At 40.9% G+C, this 18,742-nt stretch overlaps 1 long non-coding RNA gene across 1 annotated transcript in view; it reads left to right on the top strand.

Annotated features, from left to right (window-relative positions):
* The window catches only part of LOC111937349 (uncharacterized), a 32,240-nt gene that overhangs the window by 13,273 nt on the left and 225 nt on the right, over positions 1–18,742 (top strand). The window contains exon 3 of the long non-coding RNA XR_002868569.2: positions 15,951–16,119. This is a non-coding gene — a long non-coding RNA (uncharacterized LOC111937349). The remainder of the gene's footprint in view (positions 1–15,950; positions 16,120–18,742) is intronic.

Raw genomic sequence — 18,742 nt, 5'->3', positions numbered from 1 at the left:
CTCTGTGAATTGTTGCTGTTCTTCCTTCTGTTACTCCCTTTAAGATGAGATTCATCTCCCCTGACTTCATGTGATTTAGATCAAAAGAAGGAAAGAGACAGCAATCATAGGGTGCAATTCGTGTCACTTACAGTAAATTTCCTTTCTCACTACCCTAAATGCAGCCTCTGGGAGTGACTAGCCCTCTTCACTGATTTCGGATGGTGGCTTTAATTCGGTGGCTTAAGGTAAATTCAATCAACGATCATGCTAATGCCCATGATCACTCTACACTTTCTTTCCTCAAAAAGTCAGAGAGCAGAAAAGGAGACAAACACTGCCAATGGCATCCAAGGTACCCAGAGCATAGCTCAGTCTGTAAGCCCCATAAAGAGAATTAAATTTTGCTTTTTCTCCTCCTTCTGTGCTCTTCTTCCTTGAACTCTGCCAAATTTTACTCTTTAAATTTCATGTTCCTCTTCATTTCGGGAAATAAATACCTGACCCTAGGCTGGAGATGTGCCATGGTTTCCTGATAAATGGGTCCTGCTTAAACAAGCTGTTTCATCATCATCTAATTTTGGTTTCTACTGTCCTTTTTGTCTCTCTCCACTGCAAACACTTTATCAAGTATGCTTGTTAGCCCAGCAAATATTTATTTTAGGTCCTAACTGGAAAAGTTCCTTTCCATTCCAGGGATATTTTGAAAGTCTGAAGGTGAGTTTGGGCATGCCTACATGGATGAGCCCAGACAAGTACACACATCTGCCATGATCTGAGTTGATCAAATGGGAGACAGTTCTGATCTGAAAGTCACTGAGCCATTTTCCTGCAGCTCTGTGCCCAAGCTAACATGCCCTGCAGAGGAGCCCACATCTGTCTGCAGTGATCTGTATAGACATGCCTTATGCATATAAAGCACTTCATTCTGGTTCTCTCCCTCCTGTTGGTTGTTATTCCTGGTGCACACAAATGTGTGTACACAGTCCCATTTTAATAACATCCTTATTTTAATAACATACCTATTACAATCTACAGGAACTCAAGTGGCAGAAAAACATCACATGAATTATTTTTTTCTCCCTTCTCCCTTCTAATTGGGAAAGCAAATGAAAAGCAGGCTATATTGTCTCTTTCTGGAATGGTATACTGGCAGATAAAATAGGTGACTTGGCCACACGTTCCATCTCTCATCTGTGAATTGTGATGTAAGTGAAATTAATTGAAAAACTGGCACTTGTAAATGCTTTACTCCAGGCAATACACTCCAGAAGGAATCAACAAAAGAGAAGTTTTAGTTCAAAAGGCAATCTTTTCCAGCTGCATCTGAATTTAATGTTCACTCTATGAACTCACAGACTGTATTGAAATGAGAAAAGGGAATACAGATCCTGAATTTACCCATGTGCAAAGAGCAGCTTGCTATGCAGATGCAGGCCATGGCCTGAAATCAAGCAATGTGTTTTTTTACAGCCCTTGCTGCCCCTGAATCCTTGGAGAACTTCTGTCTGGCGCAGACTTCCTGCTGGAGTATTAGCAAAAAGCAAGCTGGAGCAGTGGTCTCATGCCATCCTCAAAGAGTGCTCCCTTGGTGCTGTGCTTGGAACCAGTCCTGCTGCCACTGGTGTTGGCACACCTCTCCACCCAGGCCAGCTGGCATTAATGCCCCAGGTGTTCTGCAGGCCTGACACTTATCACTGGGCACAGCTGCTTTGTGGAGCACAACCAGGATACAAAAAGTCTTGTATCTTTTCCCCCTTCTTCTCACATTAGTGGAAAAAGAGCCTTCAGTAGTGGTTGAGAAAGTACTTCTGCACACAGTGCTCTCACAGGCTGTGGAGAGCACACACTGATACATGAAGTGGATGCCTATGGATTTGTTTCTGCCTTTTTTGGCTAAACAATCCAAATGTAATGGATGCCTTAATTACTAAATTAAGTAATCTACTCCAATAGCCAGTGGTGCATTTACCCCCTTTTGTTTGCAGTGACCATGAATCGCTTCCTGATCTGGCAGCATTTAAATAAGCAGTTCTGCATTCATACTGGAGGAGGTAGCTCTGCTTCTAAGGGCTTGTCTGCAAAGGAGAGGCTAGTGTGCATTGAGTTAGGGTATGAATTTACAGTGCTCTTGGGGTAGCCACACGTGATAGAAAAGCTATAAGGATGGAAAATGTCAAATTATGCCTAGTGTAATGGTTTGTTTAGCTAAACCTGGTCTAACTGGGAATAATGCCTTATTCAGATGGCAATTTTGGTCACCTGGCAAATGTACACATAAATTCACATAGCATTTGAATAATTCTGCAGCTTCTCATCCCACTTTTGAGGCATGATTTCCATTCTCTCCAGCCACAGTTTTTCTTGGTCTTTTTCCAGATGTGAATGATTTGATAAAATCCATGTTCAAATGTAGAGTTTCTGCAGTTGTAACCACTTTTGGCAACCTGCCCAATAAGATAAGCTGATCTCCAAATATTAGAGAGATCAGACTGATATGAAGCTTTACTTCATAATCCTTGAAAAATCAACAATACTCACCACTCCATGAAGGGCTGTTCTTGGAAAAATAAGACCTGATTTTTGATACAGAGTGTCAGGACAGTAATAGAAACCTTTTATTTCTATTTGTAACATCAGTGATGCCATGACTCTGTATTTTTAAACCAAAATATCCCTTTAAACTATTGGTAGGTCTTAAAACTACTTCTGCACAAGGACAGAGAATTAGTAGATGTATATTGGCATTTGTACATCACTCCAGCATTCTTTGGCAGTGTTACTGGTATCTGCAACATCCAGAGTTTCCAAAGCTGCTGCCTTCCTGAATGTGCACATAAAAAGGCTAAAAAGGGAGCCTTAGACTCACACTTACTCAGCGTGTTATGATGGAAATTCACTTGGCTTCAATGGTCATAATGACATAGATGATAAAGAACCAGGTAGTCTTACCGAGTTAACTCTTTCACATAATGACAAAACCATGCAGGCTGCAAAGGACTTCAGAAGGCCTCCAGTCTAACCCTCTTCAAATCAGGATTTGGTCTAAGATTGAATCATCTTGCTCAGGAATTCAGCCACTTGGGACCTTTAAACTTTCATGGGTGGAGACCGCACAGCCTCTCAGGGCAGCTACTTCTTGACCATTGTGATGAAGAAATTTCTTCCTACACTCAGTCTTTGCATTGTAGTTCTGTCATGATTTTTCTGATGAGTTGAGTCAGTTTCCTGATATACCTGTTTCCACACACTAGGGACTATTTTGTACATAGAAGAGTTTGTCAGTAAAGACCTGCCAGTTTGCCTAAGCTTTTTTTGTCTTCAGGGCTGGTTTCTACATGATGCAGACTTCAATGATTTGAAGAAACTGAAGTCTGTGCTCTCCTGAAGTCCTTTAATGGTCTTTAGTACTTGTCATCTTCTTTTCTTCAGTATCTTTAGGTCCACTGTTTCAGTGTCTCCATGACCAAACCCGACACCAATTATTATTCCCTCAGCCAGTGTGAATGCTTTGTTAATACAGGTCTAGGGGGTGTAGGATCCCAGCTTGTCCTATCTGGTACCTTTATGAAGCAGTTGGCCTTGACATCTTCTGGAAACCTCCTGGCTTGCTTGTATACCTTTGTAGTGCTCTTCCAGCATACACCAGGGAAGTTAAAATCTCCCAAAAGCAGAGCATGTGATCCAGAAATATCTTCAAATTCTTCAAGGAAGGCTTTGCCTTCTTTCTCATGCTAGTTAAGTGGTCATTAACAAGCTCCCACCAGACTGAAGCAAATACTGATTACTTGACCCAAACCTCAGGTTCTCTCCCAGCTGGCCCATCAAAGAACTCCTTATCTCAGAGCTGCTCTGTCGCATATCCACACCCCCTTGTCTCATTGCCTGTCTTCGCTGAAGACTTTGTATCCACCCATCACAGCACTCCAGTTGTGAGAGTTGTCCCAACAAGTCCCAATGACTCAATAGTGGTGCAGTTCCTCTTCAACCATATTGACAAGACACAACCTTGGACTCCATGCCCCTAGCCAGTACCCCAAAATCCAAGTAATCTCCACATACGCTTGAAGTCCCTGTCAGTAATATTTGTGCCATGGAAACGTGGAAGAGCAGCTAAGGTAAAAATCTGATGCCAGACAACCCTTGGTCACCTCTGCCAAGACCCAGATGCAAGAATGCATCAGAGACTGGCATGCAGAGACTTATACAGCAGGATATCTCCAGCAATGATTGATCTCCTGTTCCTCTCCATGCAGATGTTTGGATGAGAGGTAGCCAGGCAATAACACTTTCCTGAAGGGAAGTCATGTACGCCAGTCCCAGGGAAATGCACTGGGTCTGTACCTGCAGAACCACAGGACAAGGAGGATCCTTACATAGGATTCCTGGAATGATGCAGCCTCCCCAGTCGTGCAAGCTTCCAGCTCTCCTTTCCAAATCTACTGTTTGGGCTCTTGGCTCTACAGGATTTCTGCAAAGGCTCTTTTCTTCTTTTCCTGCTCACCCTCACCAATGGTGTTTGTGCATTCACCTACTCCTGGCACTTTTTCTCAGAGGCTCATGAGGCACATGACCCATTCCATTACCCAACACTGACTTTGTATCAAGAGTTTCTAAGAAACATGCTTTTCTTCTGCGTTTTCTGATTCTGAAAATCTTGTCCAGATGTGAAAAGATATATCTGGCCAAATATAAAGCAGCTCAGTCAGACCAGAAACATGATTCCATGCACATGAAGTAAGCTGGATGTATCCAAGAAAGGTAAAAAATCCCAAAAGCCTTTTCTATCCCTCAACATGAAGCCTGGGGAAGCCTCGGGGTCCCCAGCACCACAAGCATTGTAGGTGGTAAACTTGACCCAGATCAATCTGACCAGTGAACTCTGGGCTGGAGGAGAGACTGTGGCCACTCACTGCTGCAGGACTGAGGCACAGCCCCTCTGCAGGGAGGGGGAAGAGCTGTTTATGGGCATTTTGCTACCAGTATGCAGCCCAGACAGGGTCAGCTCAGAGACCCTGGGATGGGAATGCACATGGTGTGCTGTAGCAGGAGCATTATGGACCAGCCTACAAGCTGTGACATACCTCATGGTGTTGAGAAAACAGCAGCTCTTCTGAACACCAGCACTCTGTCAGCTAAAAGGACTCCTGATTTCCCCATCACAGCAGGCCCCCTCTTTTTGGAGTCTTTCGGTGCTTTTATATGATCTTGTCTTCATTCCAGAAGCCCTGGTGTGAGGTTTGAGACACGTGTGACTTTGTCTGTCTACAGGTGTGTGGAGGTATGGAGGGCTACTGCAGCTGGTGGGACAGGCAGGAAAATGGTGGCACTCACCCTCAGGGGAGTAGGGACCTGGAATCTCCGCAGTGCAAACCTGGAGAGCCCAAAAGCAGGGATAGCTCACCCTTGTCAGACCAAGAGGCCCTGGTAGGACCCCAGTCTGGGGATGCCTAGGGGGACATAAGGTCTCCTCCAGACCCTGGGACATGCACAGAGCCCATCTGGTCTGGTGATGTTTTCCAAAGCTCTAGGGAAGGGTATCAGGAGGGCTAAAGCTAGTGAAGAGATACAGTCAAAAGCTCAGCCTTCCTTTGAAGTGGAGCAATTTTCACAACCAAAAGCTGTGTTTGCAAATCTGAAGGGATTTCTACCTAACAAAGTAAACACATGAGAACAATTCAAACCAGTGGGATAGAAAGGGAGAAAATTATTATCTATAACACCATTCATGTGTGATTTATTTATTTTACACCCTTCTCCATCAGTAATGGAAATGCCATCTATGCCTTCAAGCAATGTGGAATTTCCTCCTCATGAACCCCCTCCCTGACCTCTGTCTCTAGAGACACAAAATGTCATGGCCTGAAATCAAGCAAGCAATTCTAATAATTATCTGCCACTTATAGTGCCCTTTCCCTGCACAGCCTAGTGGCACCCCATCAGCTTCATGTGACAGCTGGGGAAACCAGAGGAGAGCAAGTCAAGTGATTGCTCTGGGTCTCACCAGAACTGGAGGGTAAATGTCCCACCCTTCTGTCCAGCCCTTGTCCTTTGAGCCATGCTGCTTCCATCAATGATTTGGTAGTGAAATCACAGCACTGGTATGCCTAAATCCTCTATGGTTTTCATTTTTTTTAGCAACTGTAAACACCAAATCCTTATCCTGGTTATCTTAGCTGAGATGGTGGACAAAGACAAGCGCTCAGAAGGAAAGAAAATAACAGGGGTGTGTAGTGTGGCTTCAAGCAATCGCTTAATGACAGGATGTGGAGAAACTCAAAGACAAAAATATCAGAAGGAATGACGAGAATGGTGCCACAGTAAAGGGCTGCTAAAATGCAGGGAGCAGAGTGAAGCCTTAAAAAGGCAGCCTTGGAGATGGCTAATATAGCATCACAGAGGACATTGTTGCATGCCACACACCAGAGAGATTAAACGAATGCAGTGTTACCCTGATGTCAGAAGAAAAGCAGGATGGAGCACAGGCAGGAATGTGAGGGAGTGAGAAAATAAGATCAACTGTACCTCACCTTTATTCCTCTTTGCAAATACTTTTTCACAGTTTGTGGCAATCTGCTACCAGAGATATCAACACAAACTTCACAATGGAATGTGTTACAGACACACACATGATGGATGCCAAAGGATTGGGAGCTGCCCTTTGCATTCACCCATAGTATGCACATTGTTACCTTCTTCAAGTAAACAAGCTCTGAATCAGGGGAAGCAGATTGCATGGGTAATCTCAACCCCTATTATCAGCACATCTCTGGTCCAAAACTCAGAAGAATCCCGGAGTCCCGCAGTGGGGACTAAAATTAGAAATTCATTACAAAAATAGAACATTAAAATTTCTTTTAATAGCCTAGTTTCATTTTGAGATACTCTTTAGGGAACACCCCACTGAAATGGGATCCAAAGCCAAATCTTTGGCTATGTAAAACTTGTCTTATTTGTGTAGATGATTTGGTGGCCTATGTTTTATTTTTATGTAATGGATGGGCATTTAAAAATGCACAAAAAATAAGCTGCCATGTTCTAAAGAGGCTGTCAAAGTGGAGTACTTGGGCTGTTGGAAGAAGAAGGAGGCAATTTCCCTTCTGCCCAGTGCACACCATTGCAGCAGGCCCCACCACATCTGCACAGTGCTGAACTGAGATTGCATGCCATGTGTTAAAATGTCCACATAGGTGTTTCAAGGAAATCTTGGGAGGAGATAATGCCATGCTGAAACCCTGGTAGATTGTTGACTGCTGCGGATTTATTTACCATGTTCTTAGTTGTACAAGAATAAGGATTAAATAACAATGCTCTTTGTTTAAATGAGCTTGATACGCTTTAGTGGAATTTTTTTCAGCTCTTTTGTTATTGAAGTCACAGCATATTACCAAGCCTTCAAGCCCCAGATTTACACAGATGCATTTCTGGCCATTAGCCAAGCCATAAGATGGCAAAACATAAGCCTCAAGAGCAGCAGGCTTATGAAAATATACCATTTACAACCCCTACCATGAAGTATTTTCAAAAGCCTAATTTTAGATGTGCACACTGGAATCAAATAGCAAAGGGATCGATGGGGTGAGGAATGGGGGATTTTTTAAATTCAAATGTCAATTATAATTAACTTAGAGCACAATATTCTTCTGTCCCAGGGCAATCATGGTGACATGGAACACCATTCTTGGAAGCTGGCAGGACATCCTGAGAAAGACATTCCTTGCCTCAGGAAACTGAAACACCAAACATTTCTGCCAGTGCTTGTCCACGAGGCTTGCTTTGGTGTCTGTGCATCAAGGGCTGGCCTTGAGCACCAGCAGACAAAGCAGCTTCCCTTGGCCTTCCCTTCCCACCACCCTCTTCATTGCTGCGAGGCCACCTCAAGGGCGCCACCACCCACGCCATCATCTGCCTTTCTTGTACTGCATAATGCAAATTGTCTGTGCTCAGGGAGGAACAATTGCTTTCAGGATGTGAGGGGAGCAGAAGCTCCCAGTGCTTGAGCTCCAGGAGGCTCTGAGAAAGCAGGAGGCAATGTCAGTCCTCTCCCATGGGAATGGCCTCAGGACCCACATCCCTGGTCCTCTCAGGGTCTGGCTGTGCTGTGCCAAGCACTAATGCTGTACTCAGACCTGGGACTGTTGAGGTCATCTTTGCTTTCATATTTTCTTTTTCTCCTCTCCCTTACTTTGGGCAGGAGGTGGCAGCCATCTGTGAGACAAGGTAGAGCCCCTTCAGCAGTAAGAGGAGCTGTCAGGAACACCACTTGGTTGTTGGTTTGGTTTTTTGTTTTGTTTTTTTTTTTGTCTACTCGTTCTGTAATCTCTTCCCAGAATCAAATTATTTTGCTGTGTTTTGCCAGTATACCACCTAGTAAGACAGCATCAAACCTACAGCTGTGTTGCAGCAGCTCATACATAAAGCCTAAGGCCAAGAGCTTCAGAATCTGAAACCCATGCTTTGGCTTGTGGCATAACTATATGCATAAAAATGGGAGGATCCCAATTCCTCACTCGACTCCAGTGGTTTTGTGCTAGTTTAATGCTCAATTTCCATGTAATGAAGCTGTAATAAAAGAAGCATAACTGAGGAGAATGGTGTGCAACAGGCTGAGGTCTCTTTCACAGGGAGCCCAGAAAACCATCAGGTCATTGAAGAGAGTGATAAGGTCATCCTACGCCTCTTTTTCTCCAGACTAAACACCCCAGCTCTTTCAGCTGCTCCTCATCAGACTTGTGCTCCAGACCCTTCTCCAGCTCTGTTCCCCTTCTCTGGACTGCCTTCAGCACCTCAGTGTCTTTCTTGCAGTGAGAAGCCCAGAACTGGACACAGAATTTGAGGTGTGACCTTACCAGTGCTGAGTACACAGGGCTGATCTCTTCCCAAGTCCTGCGGGCCACACTCCTACTGATATGGAAGTCTTTGGCCTTCTTGGCCATCTGGGCACAAGCTGGCTCATGTTCAGTTGTTGTTCAGCACCTCCATGTCTTTTTCTTCTGAGCATCTTTCTAGCAGCTCTGCCCCCAGCCTGTAGCACTGTGGGAAGTTGTTGTGACCCAAGTGTAGGACCCAGCGTTTGGCCTTGTTGAACCTCACCCAGTCTGCCTCGGCCCATGGATCCATCCTGTCCAAATCCCTCTGCAGAGCCTTCCTGCCCTCCAGCAGATCAACACTCCTGCCCAACTTGGTGTTGTTTGTAAACTGACAGGAGGGTGCCCTTGATCCCCTCATCCAGATCATGGATAAAGACCTTAAACAGATCTAAGCCCAGTACTGAGCCCTGGGGAACACCACTGGTGACCAGCCACCGAGTGGGTGTAGCTCCATTCACTGCCACTCTCTGGGCTGGGCCATTCAGCCAGTTTCTAATCCAGCAAAGACTGCACCTATAAAAGCCATGGGTGTGAAGGTTTTATATTAACTTCTGGTCTATACTCATCTCATACTAAAGCCACATCTCAGGGAACTAGTTCAGATGGCTTTGTTGAGAAATTTATATTCTGGGGAACAGAGCAACCATGCCATCCCAAACTAAACCAGCGTGCAGACTGGAGAGACAAGGGCTGCCTGGGTTATTCCCTGTGTTACATGCAGGGCAATGACTGAGATCCCATAGGAGCCTTTCAAACTCAAAAAATATCCTTCAATTACAGCAGAGCTGCGAAAGGTCAAAGTGTTTGACTGACAAACCAGCAGAGGTTTGCTATGAAGTGCCTCTTTGTTTAAAGACCTTAAAAGGGGGAAGTTTAGTAAAGTACAATAAATAAACTCTGGCAATCCACTTTGAACAAGTTTCTTATCTATGATTTCAGAAAAGAGAGGGAAAGCAGCAAGTCTGGGGCTGAGGCAGTAGCAACGTACGTCCAGGGATCTGTACCTTCCCTGGTAGTGCCTGGGCTCCTCTCACTGATTTATACTTCCATTTGAATACAGAAAGCAACAATAAAAAGTTGTGCTCTTTAATACACTGAAGACTTGTTCTTTAATCAAGAACAACAGTCTAGCATCTCATCTATATATGTGAGCATAGGGTTTGTGTTGCCATCCAAGGTAAGAACATACTGGTGTCTGTCCTGACTGCTGTAACAGAGGTCTTGTTATCAAGAAACAATTAGAAAGGAAAGCATGTGTAAATAATTTATTGTAGCATATAAATGCTTGCTGGAGATGGAAATACTAGCTATAAAAGTGCTCTGTGCTCAAGGGAAATGGCACAAATTCAGTGGCTGGAAGCCAAAACCATACAAACTCATATGAGATATAAAATTTAGATTTTGATCAATGAGGTTGTTTAACAGTAGACCACAGGCATGGTGAAGTTCTCATCTCTTGATGTCTTCATATCAGAAGTGCAAAGCTTTTCAGAAGGCATGTTTTAATCAAGTACTAAGTGAATAAACTCAAAAAAAAAAAAGACAGGCAGACCAGAATGAAAGGGTTTGAGATGAACTGGGGACCAGAGTTATGGAACTACTTTCAAGTCACTCTGTGGTCCTGCCAAGGTAGCTGTCTATAATAAAACTCACCAACTCACTCTTTTGAAATCAATATATCATCCAATAACCCCATAAAATACAATTTGTTTCTTTGTATTTGTACTAAAGTCCCAGACCAACTTTTCTAATACCTAATGGTCTTTGAAGGCTACAGAATCTTTAACTCAGTTCTTGGCTTGACCGTGTATCTTCTGGTTATTACCATGTCAGGGAGGGAAGCCCCACTCCTAGGCAGTCTCTCCAGTGCTCAGCCCATTACAGGGCACACCAGTTTCTCTCTGAACCTGTCCAGGGGATGACTTCTTGGCCAACAAGAGACCTCTTGTGCCAGGACAACGCAAGATGATTTGAAATAACTTAGTTTTAGCCATAAATAAAATAGTTCTCTTTGATTTTGACTTTCTACTCGTATTTGGATTTTAGATTTATTTTCCTACACATAGACTTATTTTCATAGGTTGGTAGCTATTAAAGTACATTGGTTTGTTACTTAAAGTAGCCCATATCTATAACTGGTATTTCCTTTTTGGTAGCCAAGATGATATAATACACACACTAGATACATAGCACAAAAATGCAATTCTTGTGCTGAATGACCAAGAAAAGTTTTAATTGGAACAGGCTACACATTTAAACCAAATGATACCTTAGACAAAAAAGCATTTTTCATAGACATTTAATCAGACTAATGGTTTTGGGTCAGTACGTTTTTCAGCATTTTAGAACTAATAGATGTCACCCTCTCACATCTCATTTTTATAAATTGGAGAAGGAAACTCAGCTTTCTTCAAATCTCAACTGGTTTCTCAAGTTCTATAACATTATTGAAGTAGCTGTTGGATTGAGGACATCTGATGGGAAGAAAATAGCCTTCCAGCAGAAGAGACAACAGATGGCCAAAATTCAAGCAGATATATACTGGCTAAATAATGCTCTTTATATAACCTAAAGTTTCTTAATAGTGTAATATGAGGGGTTATCACAGGTCATGATGATTGTTGAAATGCATGAAAACTATTTTTAATTTTATTTTTTTTTATTATTATTTAGACTTCTTTTAGCTAATTGACTGTTGTTGTATTTGAAGACCCTTACAATCTTGAGAAGATTTTTGCCTGTCCGTTGCCAGCAATGATCCTATGCAAACTACTCAGCCTTGTCACAACTTTGTGACTCACTTCTGCACTTGGATCATGTAGGGACAGCTAAACAAATGCAAGTTTAGCAAGACAGGAATCTCTCTTTGGCTTTGAAGCACTTAAGAGTTTAATTTCACAGATTCAGGGAGTTATACTTACTCTTTTCAGTGCTATGCTTGTCTTTTTTAAGTGCTTTTTCCCCTCCCTACTATGATCTTCATTCATGGAGAATTTTGGAGCATTTTTTTTCCTTCCTCACATATGCAACAATTAGTCTCACACTCCACAAGCTTCAACACTTGAGTGTAAGGTATTGCCCTAAAAAATACCTTTTGTCTTTAAAAGAAAACAAGTCTTTCAGCTCCCTAAATATATGTAAGGTTTGATTTACCTCTGCATTATAAATGTATATGGCCTGTGAAAAAGTGTGGAGTCCAAAGACACATAGATAAATGAATGTACATACAGTTAGATACTTATCAAAAATACATATATATACATATAGACATGCACAATTTGTGCAAGATTAACCAAAAATGAGGTAAATCCAGGAACAGATTAAATAAATTGCTATAAGAAAATTGACATCTGGAGACTTTTCTTCAGACTTAGTATGAAGCGCCTGGAAAAAGTTTATTTCTTTTTCTATTCTCCTTCTCAAAGGTATAATTAGTGGTTTTCTGTGCGTGAGGGCCAGCACATGTATTATATGTGTGTTCCTGTATGCTTTATATTCACAAATGTGTGTGTGTGGGTATATAAATGTATATGCACACAGATATTTTAAATATTGTTTGTCATTAAAAATATTTTACAACAAAGTAAACAGTGAAACAGTGAAATAGGAATTATACATATTTTTTTTGTTTCTGAACTGAGGAACTCTGGTAAGAATGTCAAAAATTATTCCCATTGGGAAAAGTAACAGCACTGAGATGAGCTCTTACTGGCACCCCTCCATGACCACAGCTCCAGCAAGGAGCCCAGCTTCTCCCAGGACCCCAGGGCCAAGCAGGACTCCATGCTGGTGCAGATTCTGCCTACTCTGAACCAGATCAGTTCACAGGATCGAGGCCAGAAGGAAAAACTGCCATGCTGAAGTCAATGAAGCTCTCAAAGCAATCTTCTCTTACAAGAAAAGTTCCGCTAGGTAGCATGCTTCTCTGCGGTGCAAAAAAAGATAAGAAAGGGACTGTGGTGTCTAAATGAAAGCAGTATCAAGTATAATTCACAATATCTTGTGCCACTGTGATGTGGCCACTTCCACTGGTTTTTCCTAAAATTTCTAAAAGGTGCATCATGCATTTCCAATGCTGTTCATCTCTGCTATTGCTGTTGATTGCGGTGCCTTGCATATGCAGTTCAGATTTTATTAAATAAGGTCATACAGTGGTCATGGAGAACATTTGAATTTTTACTAGATAATTGTTAGCAATCAAATAAATCAGAAAAGAATGAAGATACTTCATCACAAAGGACTATTTCTACCTTTACTTTAACAGACCAGTTTATTAATACAATGTCCTTAGTACTGGCCTACTGTAATTCTTACTTTGTTTTGCAAGTGAAAAGAAGTTTCATAAACTTCACTTGAAAAGGTTATACATGTGTAGAAGTGAAAGAAAGATGAAAAATCAGCAATCACACCCCATCTAGGATGATTCATCTTCCATAGAGGAAGAGATAAATCTCTCTTTTCTGGAAAAAGAATATGCAAAACAAGTCTATAAAACCATTGAGCAATATCGAAAAATAAATAAAGCTGCAATCAAATAGAACATACAATGAGAATAAGATAAAAAATGTACAATGCCTGTAGGCAAAAGGTAATGGTCAAAAAACAGTCAGATGACCAGAAATACTTGAGTCTAAATGAAGATATTGTTACAGGATATTGTAATGTGAACTAGGAGAAGGGAAAGAAAATTAGTGTAGCATGAAGGTAAAAATCATAACAGAAAGCATAGCTGTCTGCTGGTGGAGAAACTATATCTGTGTTAAAGAAATCCTTGGCAGTCAAATAATGTGATTAAGTCATCCACATCAACAAGTCCTAGGGTATCACTCTGGATTGAAATTGTGGGTTATAGGTTAATACTGGGGCAACATCAGTGGAGCACAGTGGTGACCACGGCCTCCAAGATCCAAAACAGAACAGTAATGGAAAATTCCAGTCATTGCTTATCCCCCTGACAATGGGGAAATGTCATTGTGGGCACCACACAGACACAGAAGTTGAAGACATCGTAAATGACTATGTTTCCTCAAGAAAATGAAAAGAAGCAGTCCCCAAACTGGTCTAGGTGAATACTATATATATATATAGGGTAAAAAAGCACTGTATCAGATCCAGTTCAAGATGTAATCATAGAAAATGTAACTCTCTAGTGACTAAACTACCAAAGTTTAATACTCTAAGAGGAGAAAAAGGTTAATAAGTCAATTACATTAACACGACACTTTAAGAATTGTGGTTAACAAAAACAGAGAAGATTATTAAGAAGAAGAAAAGAAAGAAGAAAAGAGAGAGGAAAGAAGAAAACTAAAGGAAAAGAAAGAAAAATAAGAAAAATAAGAAAAATAAGGGAAAAAAAGAAAGAAAAGAAAAAGAAGAAAAAGAAGAAAAAGAAGGAAAGGAGAAAGATTGTTTGTGTCAGAACTCAGCAGAGAGAGGTTTAAGGAAGTTTGCACAACAAGTCTTTATTTACAGGGGTGAGGCTGAGGGGTTAGGTCAAATTGAACTGTCAGTAGAGAGGTTTTAGAGCAAATCAATAAAGTGAGTAGCAACACATTGCCAGGAACAGGTAACAATCTCTCGAGGGATCTAAGGGAATTCAAATATAAAATTGCTGAACTTTTCACAGTAGTTTGTAACCTATAGCTTACATTGGCCCAGGTTCCAGAGTAATGGAAGGTGGCAAATGTGGCCTCAATTTTTAAAATAATCTCCGGAGGGGAGCCAGGAAACCAGAGAATGGTAAATTTGACTTCCTGCTGAGGCAGACTGATGGAAGTTATAATAATGAGCAGAATTAGCAGACATGAATATATACAGCTTACTGGAGATAGAGGACAGGGTTCATAAATAAAGATATTATGCCTCACAAATCCCGTACAGTTCTTTGAAAGGATCATTGCCCTTGTAGACAAGGGCAACTTGAGAAAAAAAATTACCTTTGGATTCCTAAACCTTTCTAAAATATCCCTTCCTAAACAATCTTACAGAAACCTAACGTCAGGGGGAGATTGCTGTGCATTAATAACTGCTCAAAGCAGATGGAGCAGCAGGCAGGAATAAATGGTTGCTATTCTTCCTGGAGCAGTAACTTGGGGAATCCCAGGGGGATCTGGCTGGGAATAGCCACAAATCACCTAGAAAAGTTGAAGAACATTGAGAGGGGAAAGTTTGCTGGTCTTTTGGAAGCAGTCAGAACAATTGAAACCAAAGCATACTGAAGAATTTTGAAAAGTTTGCATCATGCTGAATGGGTGATAAAATGGAAGATAAAATTAACCCTTGATAAAGGCGAAGTAATTCACACATGGGAACGCAGTCCTAAGCACGCTTTGGCAATTATCAGATCCAAATTTAGCTGGTTTTATTTTGGAGATGAGGCACAACTCCGGACAGTTCTCCAAACACATCTGCTTGACAACCTTTCATTGTCAAAAATTTGAACAACATTAGGGATGGACTAAGACAAAGCAGCATTATTTTAATAATGCTGTCCCAGCTTAGAGACAGGGTTCGCTTTTGTCTTGGCCTCTGTCTCACAAAGGAGGTGGAAGTTAGAAAACTTCAGAAAGAATGTTAGCAAAAATTAGCAGAGGCTTCTGGAAAAAGTGGAGCATTATATATGAAGACTGCTAACACTGAAAAAAGGTCCAAACAGGACACACCTAAGACATATAAAAAGCTTGAATTGTATGGAGAAGAGGAGGACCGAACAATTCTGCTTTTCCCAATACAAGAACTGGGATCATTCAGCAGAAAGTTTTAACAGCACATCTAAACCAATCAAAAATAATCTTCCACCTAGCACATAGAAAATTGTGGAAGTGCCAAAACATGCCACAGAGGTTTAGCATATGAAGAGTTTTAAAATAAAATCAGGTGTCTATGGAGTGAGATCTTTGAGTGTTAAACAGCAACTCTGCTCAGCAAGCCCCTAATCCCTGATTTCTAGAAACTGGGAAAGTATAACAATGTAAGGATTATAATCAGCCTCTTTCTCATGGGCTCTCCTTGCAGCTGCTGTGGCCAGATGGGATAAATGGAACTTTTGCTCTGACCCAGCATATCATCTTTAAATTCTCTGTGTGCTTTTCTTCACTTTAGGAGTCTGTTATCTGGCAGTGCTGAGGCAAGAGAGATGGCCTGATGGTTGTGGTTGTGGAAACTCAGTTGCACAGAAAAGCTTGACGGAAAGAGCAAGATTCTCTCACACTTCCTAACAGCTCAAAATAGCTGATAAATTCTCCAAACCCAAAGTCTGTCACGTTAAAAGGTAATAATCCCTCAACCCAGAATGTTGTGCATGTAGAGTGTTTGGGTAGAAAACAAGAATATGCTGTAATTGATGTGAGGAAAATTAATAAAAAATAATTAAGCCTGAGCTGTGAAGTTCTAATGGCACTGAAAGTTAAGTGCACACTCCCTAGGCACTGTGGGATTCTCCTCCACCATATCTAATGTATGCATTAGCACTTTCCCTTTCAAACTTTGAAAATTCACAGACACAGAAATCCCTGAAATAGAAATAGGGGAAAGGCATGATGAGCTGGGTCTACCACACATAAAAAAATACTATTCTCTAAAATAATCACGGTCATTTTTAATAACACAAAATATCATTTTTTAAAGTAAGAGAACTTGCTGGAAGAAGACAATTTGCAGCTTTTTTAACAGAAGTTGCAGCTTTGTTTCGTACAACAAATACTGAGTACAGTGGAAGCTGCTCTGCTGGCTGACAGCTCTTCAACTCCTGGGAACTGCTGCTCTCTGGTGCTCATCTTCCAAACAAATCTGGGACAAATTCCCTTTCATTCACTTCACTGTGTTTTCAAGGTTGCTATTGAACTGCCTCATCAAGAGAAGAATCAAGATGTTCAGAATCAACTCATGTTCAGACACACATCCTTTCTAATTAACTGTTGGGAAATAATGTGCACTTGAATTGTAAAATGGGGCTATGCAATATGTAAAAGAGATTCAGTCAATTTCTAGATTGGGGTTTGTACAGCATGGTCTCTTCTATGCATGTGACATAAATAGCAAAGAAAATTCTAATTTTGGTAGTGGTGGCAGTCTAGTTTAAACATTTTCAGCAGAGCACGTCTGGACTCCTCATTTCAACATTATTTTCATTTTGAAATTGATGGAGGCATCTTGAAAATGGGGTTAAATAACCTGAAAATGAAACAAAGCACTCTTTTTTGCAGCTGGATGGTTGACTCACTGTTTCTCAAAGAGACTGTTTGCTTTAAAAGAAGTATAAATCCTATGTTAGGTCCCTACAGTCACAAGGACCTTTGATGCATTTTGCAAGTGATGGCTTAATTTCTGTTTTGATTTTATAGTACAAAAACTACATGGCTGAAATAATGAATGATTTGGTAATATATCTTTCACTATTTATTGCTTATTTTCATCGCAGTTCTGCCATTTTTATTCCCTCTGCAAGCCAGTACATCTTCCTTGATGTGAGAGGCTGGTGAACTAAATAAATATAAAGCAGAAACTGTCTGCAGAAAAATGTCTATTAGAAGTTCTCTCCTTTCCGTTTTAGATAATTATGTCCTATAAACTGCACAAAGGAAATAACAAAGTCAGCCAGTAAATCAGAGGCAGTAAGTAGAAAAAAAGAACTGTTGATGCTGTCTTTAACTGATGAAAATGGATATATGCATGAAACAGCAATCATTTACAAAATCATAGTTATTTCTGACTTTACCAAAATGCCTGCTGCTCATTACAAAGATTTAAGAGGTTGATGCTGGGAAGGGTAACAGTTATATTTAATGAAAGTTGCAGCACTCATGCTTGCTGGGCTACTGCAATTATATTTAACAGAAACTGTAGAAGCATTTAGTTCACCTTTAGCTGATCATCAAAACATCCTATGTTGCCATTTGCAGTGATTTCAACATCCACTGCTTGTCATAACTCTTGAGAGGTTTTGTTAATATTTCTATTTCCTACTTGTGCTGCTTTTGTTAAAAATGCTTGTCTTTTAAATATTATATGCACCAATTTCAGGTACAGAAAACTTGTGTAAACCTACCTATGTGTACAATAAGAAAGTTAGGGAGTTACGAGCAAGAGGGCAACAAGAGGTGCTTGTGCTGGCCAAACTTATAAACTTCTAAAATTTAAAAAAATGCCATGTTATATAATAACTGACTGTAAAATGTCAGCACTGGAGTATCCTGTTTTATTTGGCGAGTTTTTTTGTTATATACGCTTCATAAAAATAATGCTTCTCCAAATCATCCTTACACAATCCTTTTTACTGTCTCTTTGCATCATGTGTTATGGGGTATCTATCTCCAAAAAGATTATCTTCATACAACTTGCCATGTACAAACGTGGTCTACATTTTAGCTGCCAACAACTCAGGAATCATCTGTAGCTATAGGTTCCAGCTGAATACTTCCAAGGCATGTGTTGTAATAGAATTGTTCTTTGGATCATCCTACAAAATTAGGAAACTGTGAGGTAAACAATTATCATATAATTTACTGAGTGATTGGGGGTGGGGGAAAAGTGGATGCAAGGAAGCCCTTGTTTCTTACTCATAGTTTATAACTTAAATGAGCACAGGGTAAACATTGGTGAAATAGGTAGAAGGGCATGGCCTGCAACTAACCCCAAAATACAAGACAGAGATACAGAGACAGTGTCTATTAGCAAGGAGAAATTTAGAGTTAGATCAATGGAAATTGAAGTTTGAAATGATGCTGAGGGCAACAGAAGTTCAGACTCATCATTAAGGTTCACTGGTGCTGTCCTGCTGATGAAGTTTTAGTACTAGATGCATAACCTTCAACAGTTGTTTTGGGTTCATGGGCTCATATAAATTCTTTCATGTGTATCTCCACATTCAGATTTGCAGCTTGAGGGTTGATAAG

This window comes from Cyanistes caeruleus, chromosome 4, assembly GCF_971803275.1.
Source record: "Cyanistes caeruleus chromosome 4, bCyaCae1.hap1.1, whole genome shotgun sequence".
Lineage (NCBI taxonomy): Eukaryota > Metazoa > Chordata > Aves > Passeriformes > Paridae > Cyanistes > Cyanistes caeruleus.
This window is presented reverse-complemented; position numbering and strand designations above follow the sequence as displayed.